The 6,517-nt window shown below is 42.8% G+C and overlaps 1 long non-coding RNA gene across 1 annotated transcript; it reads right to left on the bottom strand.

Annotated features, from left to right (window-relative positions):
* Positions 1-1,205: 1,205 nt before the first annotated feature.
* On the bottom strand, positions 1,206-6,060 carry LOC131277182 (uncharacterized). The gene is made up of 2 exons (XR_009184349.2): positions 5,762-6,060; positions 1,206-2,615 (listed from the first exon to the last, which is right to left on the bottom strand). It is a non-coding gene; the product is annotated as an uncharacterized lncRNA (long non-coding RNA).
* Positions 6,061-6,517: the final 457 nt, after the last annotated feature.

The following is a 6,517-nucleotide window of genomic DNA, read 5'->3' as shown; positions in this document are numbered from 1 at the left end:
GCTGACTGTGGGTTCTATTTAAGTGGGTAGGGCCTGTCAAAAGGCAGGCTTCCCTTTAGGTTATGTGGGTGGAGATGCAGGAAAGCCAGGGACCCCCACAATTGATAGAGTAAGGAGGGCTTTCCTCTGGGGTGAAGCTCTTTAGAGGGTTTTTTAGAGTGATAATGGTTTTTCTTTTGTTTTCTTTTTCCTATACATTGTGGAGGTGTTAGCATTCTCCCTAGGGCCTTCCCCAGACAACTTTAGCCTGAGGGCAGAGGCCAAATCCTGCTGCTAAAAAAATGGTACACTGGGGGAAAGGAATGAAGGGGAAGAGGTCCCACCTGTCCCAGCTAATTCCCCTGCAACTCTTTAATGAGTTACCACAATGATTGCCCAACAGCTCACCCCTGCTCTTTGCATTTTATTGATTCTGAGATTGGAGCCTTTTTGAGAAACCCCACTCTTACCTCTGATATCTTGAACTCCAATGTTTTCTGCTTTTATTTCTTTATTAGTACAAATTCATTGGCTTTCTTGCTTCCTGTTGTCCCTAAAAATTTATGTCACATTGATTCCACCTTTTTTTCCCATGGTTGCTGTGCTTTCATTCTTTTACATTTATTTTTGACTATGTAATACATTCACATGGTTCAAAATTAAAAGGTATAAGAGTTCCGAATGTAAAAAACACAAGGTTAAGTCTTTCTCTCACCTCTTTCCCCCAGTCCTCCATTTTAAACAAAAGTCAGTTTCTTATGTAGCTTCCAGAGATGCATTTATTCACATTCTAGCAAATACATAGTCTCTGCATTTTTACACACAGTAATATGCAATACACTGTTCTGCACCTTTGTTTATTTTTTATTAGAAGTTGTGTGTTCACAGAACAATGACATAAAATACAGGATTCCCATATACCACTTTATTATTAACACCTTGTATTTGAATGGTACATTTGTTACAATTGATGAAAGCTCATTTTTACACTTATATTACTAATTATAGTCCACGGTTTGCCTTAAGTTTGAGTTGTACAGTCCCATGGAATTTCTTAAAATTTTTATTCTAGTAAGATATGTACAACCTAAAATTTCTGCTTTTAACCATATTTAGATATATAATTCAGTGTTGTTAATTACATTCATAATGTTGTGTTACCATCACCACCACCCATTTCCATTCATTCTTTATCCATTTAACAATATATCTTGAAGATTATATCATGTCAGCAAAACACTTCTTTATTCTTTTTTTTTAACAACTGCATAGTATTCCAGTGTTTACATAGCTCCTATTGATGAACATTTAGGTTGTTTTCATTTTCAGTTTTTAAATTTTTATTTTTTAGAGCTAACTTTTAAAAAATTATTTATTTCTCTCCCCTTCCCCCTGTTGTCTGCTCTCTGCATCCAGTCACTATGTGTTCTTCTGTATCCACATGCATTATCCAGCAGCACGGGGAAACTGCGTCTCTTATTTGTTGTGTCATCTTGCTGTGTCAGCTCTCTGTGTGTGCAGTGCTACTCCTGGACAGGCTGTGCATTTTCACGTGGGGTAGTTCTCCTTGTGGGGTGCACTCCTTGTGCGTGGGGCACCCCTATGTGGGGGCGCCCCTGCGTGGCACGGCACTCCTTGCGCAGCAGCACTGCATGTGGGCCAGCTCCACATGGTTTAGGAGGCCCTGGGAATCGATCGCTGGACCTCCCATATGGTAGGTGAATGCTCTATCAGTTGAGCCACATCCACTTTCCTAGGTTGCTTTTAATCTTCTGATATTTTTCAATGTTACAACAAATAACCCTATGCTTACTCATTTTCAAAGTTTCTTTTCAGACATTTCCATGGGATCTGGAAGGCTAAAAATCATATATATATTTTCTTAACATTTACCAATCAATATGCCTAAACACGTCATGCTCAAAGGAGAATTTTCAAATTATTGTTTATTTCCCATTCATTGGATTGATGCATCATAAATTATTTGTGATGTACAATGTCTTCAAAGCTAAGTATCAAATTTTTTCATTTTAAAAACATTTATTGAAGTATATCATTCATTGAACAAACCAAACATCACATTTTTTTAACTTTAAAAAAAAATTAGAATAGGTGTAGTGTAGGTTTACAGAAAAGTCATGCAAAACTGCAGTGTTCTCACATAGCCCCTTATCGTTGACACTTTGCAATAGTGTGGTCCCTTTGTTAAAATTGTTGAGAGTATATTAAAATATCTCAATAACTGTAATCCATGGTTTGTATTAGGTATATTTTCCCCATATACCACTCTGTTATTAACACTTGGTAATAGTACTGTACATTTGTTATAATTCATGAAAGAATGTTCTTACATTCTTTCTTACATTGGTACAGTTAACCACAGTCCTTCATCCACAATGGGGTACACTCTGTTATACAGTCCTGTGTTTTGTACAGTCCGTTAAAAACATGATGTTTGGTATTCAATGTACCAAACATCACGTTTTAAAGTTTCTAATGCAAAGTCCTATCTGGCCTTGAGGATTTGGGTTGCATCGTGTGGAGTTCTCCAGGTGGGATTCTCCATGTAGGTCTACAGCAGAAAGCCAGAGACGATGTAATCTCTGGTGTGCCATCCAGGATGCTGCACTTGTTAGCTAGGTTGATAAAAAAGCAATTTCAGGAGATACTTCTTTCAACTGGTACATTTGCTCAAATCAACAAACATTCACTGATGCCTACTGTGGGCCAGGTACAGAGCTGGCTGCTGGGGAAACCAAGATAAACTCATGATCCCTACCTTGCTTGGAGCTTCCGGTCAGAAAAGTCAACCAATATCTGAGCAGACAAGTGTAAATAATGTGAAAAGTGGCACAGGATTGATGAACACAGAATCCTGTTAGAACATTAAGGAGGGGTTCCTATCCAGGTGGGGGGGGGATGTAGAAAGGATATCAGGGAAGGTTCCCTGGAAGAGGGGGCACCTGTCCTAACTTTGTTTGCATCCTGTCTTTTAGCACTCCCCTGACAAATACCAACATTCAGTGTCGGCTGTCCTTGACTTTTCTTAGTCCAGAATCTCCCAGCCCTTTTCATTCTGTGGTTGTCCCCTACTTTGCTATATTTGCTCTGACACTATGAAGGCTGAGGAAAAGTAAAGTAGGAGGGTGTTGGGGATAATCATCTCCAGCTAGATAAGTGTGAAAGAGGAGGGGGATGTTTGGAGTAGTGGCCTGGTTCGGGGTATTCATTTTGAGAGTGTGGGCAGAATAATTAACCTCTATTTCTATCAGCTGTTTACCTCCATCCCAGGTCCCCAAGGAGAACATACTTGGTAAATGCCCATTCTTTGTTTCTGACTTGTGGGCACTCTGACCCCACACCCCATTTGTGCAAGATAAAAGGTTCTGTTTATTTATGCACTTGGGTAGATAAGAAACAGAGCTAACAGTGATGACCCTTGGGAAGGAGAACTGGACTTTGAAAGGTCAGTTTTACTTTATGCTCTTTGCCCTTCTATGCTGTTTGCATTATTTTTACAATGTGAGTGTTTTACTTTTATAATCATTTACTTTTTTGATAACCTTTTAATTGAAATAAACCTTTACAAACAGAGAAGTACACAAATCATAAGTGTATAGCTTGATGAATCATCATAAAGTGAACATACCCATTACAATCATTACCCGGATTGTAGACCTTTACTAGTAGCTCAGAAATCTCCCTTGTCTTCTTTTAATCACTTCCACTTCTTTTTCTTCTTCTTTTTTTAATATAACACCCTCACTTCTTAAAAAGCTAATCACTATTCTGCCCTCTACCACCACGAATTGGTTTTGACTGAAAGTTCCAGTTGCCTCTTTCCTCACTTGCTTTTGGTATCATCAGTATTATTTCTTTTATCCATTTGAATAGATTTGTCTTATTATCTCATTGTGGTTTTGATTTGCATTTCCTTAATGGCTTACCATCTGTGTTTGACATCTGTGCATGTGCTCATTTGCTATCCATATATTCTCTTTGGGGGGGGGCTTAACATCTTCCATAACTGTAGTACATAACCACTTATTTTTAAAGTTTGTTTGAAAATAATGGCATGACTAACCTGAATAGGGAATATTCTTTGCGTATAACAATCCTGTCAAGAGGCAAGTTGGGATGGTGGAAGTAGCCAGCGTTTGGTAGCAGACATCCCTAACTACACTGCTTGTTGTGGGACCCTAGGCAAACTATTTAACCAGTTTGTGCCTCAATTGCTTTGTCTATAAAGCAGTGATAATAATAACTCCTGCTTCATAGGGCTGTCATGAGGATTAAATGAGAAAAATATGTCAGGCCCTCTGCTCTGTGCCTGACACAATAAATGTTCAATATTTAGTCTCTGACTGTCTGGACAAGCTTAGGAAGGGGATGGGGAGAGAGGGCTGTCCTTGAGGCAGACAGATTTAGTATCTGAGGGGGAATAGGTGAATGATTTCCCTTTCTCTGGCTCTCAGGACAAAACTGCAGAGTTTTGCCCTTGAGGCAGGATTCAGTCCTCACGCCCTATCCCACCCCAGCCCACTATTCCCTCCCACACAGGAGGAGCACCCTGCTTTGAAAGAAATTCTGGAAGAAATTTCTCCTCCTACCAGGGCACTTAACATGCTGCTGTGTCCCTTGTATGTAAGTTCAGGAGAAAGACACAAAGCCCATGCCACTTCCTATATCATTCCTAAAGATTCTCCCATTCCTGGTTCCTCTGGCAGGACTGCCTGGGGGACCTTGTGGCTGGAACCAAGGATTCAACATCCACTCAAGAAATATTTGCTTAGCACTGAAAAAGCATTGGGTGCTCTGTGAGGCCTGGGAATCCAAAATGAAAAAGAAAGTGCTGCTAGTTAAGGAGAAAAAAAAGCACAAACTTGACTGCAGCTCTGGGTAAGTCATGCAACAATGTGCAGGGGGTTGTGGGAGCCTGGTGGGGGGCGGGGAAAAAGGGTGAGGGGTGAGAGGGTCCGGGAAGGCCTCCTGGAGGAGAGAGCATTGGAAACTGAGGGAGTTTACAGGGTGAGGGAAAGATGCATTCCCAGCTTTGGACCCTGGGACCAAAGCTTGACCCCGGGCTCTACACAGTATTCCCAGTTCTCCCAGTGGGCCGCTGATGTGGCATACAAAGTATCTGGCCTTTCTCGCAAACATTCCCTTTGTTACAGGATGGATGGTCTCAAGGACAACGCGGCACCACGCAGGTGGTCACATTATTGGCACTCATTTTCCTTCAGCATGCAGCCTGATACAGTTTAACCTAGAACACTGGGTTGTGTGGTTCTAGCCCAGTTTTCCCTGCTCCGCTCTGGTTGCTGCCGTTCGGCATCTCCCCCAGAGCTCCTGAGCTCTGGTAGACTGGCCTCTAGTTCCTGTGCCCAGAAACCCCTCCACAGAGCCTTTTCCCAGGGCCCCCACCTTGGGTGTGGGCCTCGCCTCTCTCTCTCTGTGTTATTCCTGCCCTCGTCCTCTTCCTTCATCTTGACTGAACTTCCAACTCCTAACTGTTATCCTCCCAGCTGCCGTCTGTAGATCTGAACCCCAGGCTCAGGTCATTCCCTCTCTGATCCCTGCTATGGTCCCTTCCTGACAACCCCTCAGGACTGTTGAGTGCCTCTGCTCCTAACTCATCTCCTTGGTATCCCAATGGGAGAGTGTCTTCTTACTGGGGACCTTTCTCAGGAGACCTCTAGTTCCCCCACAGTCTCTTGGGGCCAGCCGCATCATTTCACAGATCCCGGGGGTAACTGAGGCCCAGAGAAAGGGAATGACTTACCAGGGTTGTGTAGCAAATTAGTGGCAGCGCCTGGAGCAGCCCAGGCTTCCTGACGTCCTGCCCAGGGCTCCTTCCCAGGAATCAGGCGGCCTCTCACCGTGCTCAGATCTTCTAGCTGCGGCAGCCACCCACTAACAGCTTTGGGCGCCCATGGCTGTTAGCACTTCCTTCCTGAGCCACTTCATTAAAACCGAAGCTGGCCTGTCCAGGTTTCTGACTCAGCACCCTAGCAAGGGACATCCAACCATGTCTGCGTGTGATTAAGGAAATGCCAGGGGCAGGAAGCACTTTTTTTTTTTCTGGTGGGGTCGGGGGAGGAAGAGTACAAAAGGAAGAGAAGAGATTCAGTTTTATAGTAGGATATGCATTGCTCAGCACAAGATGTACCACACAGGGGCCACGGGTATGGGGCGGGGAGTGGAAAGACTGTCTCAAAAGACTTAGCATTAATTATTAGACACATTTTAGTACAGAATTGTATTTCCTAGCATTCTAGGACCCCTGTGATACACTGCTAGTAGGCATATCATAGCAAAAATTAGATATTCACATAATTCCACTGTTGTAAAAATAAGTTGAGAGTGTCCCCAAAGTGCCTATGAATGGTCGTTAGAAAGTATCTGTGTGTTCCCCATCTGTTCTCTGCATCTGTGTTAATTTTTGCCCGTGTTCTTCTGGCCAGCACCTTCCAGGTTGATGGTTGGGGGTGATTACCACAACTTCTCAGAGCTTATGTGGCAGAGGCAGAGATAAATG

This window comes from Dasypus novemcinctus, chromosome X, assembly GCF_030445035.2.
Source record: "Dasypus novemcinctus isolate mDasNov1 chromosome X, mDasNov1.1.hap2, whole genome shotgun sequence".
Lineage (NCBI taxonomy): Eukaryota > Metazoa > Chordata > Mammalia > Cingulata > Dasypodidae > Dasypus > Dasypus novemcinctus.
The sequence above is the reverse complement of the archived record's forward strand: the minus strand, read 5'-3'. Positions and strand labels throughout refer to the sequence as shown.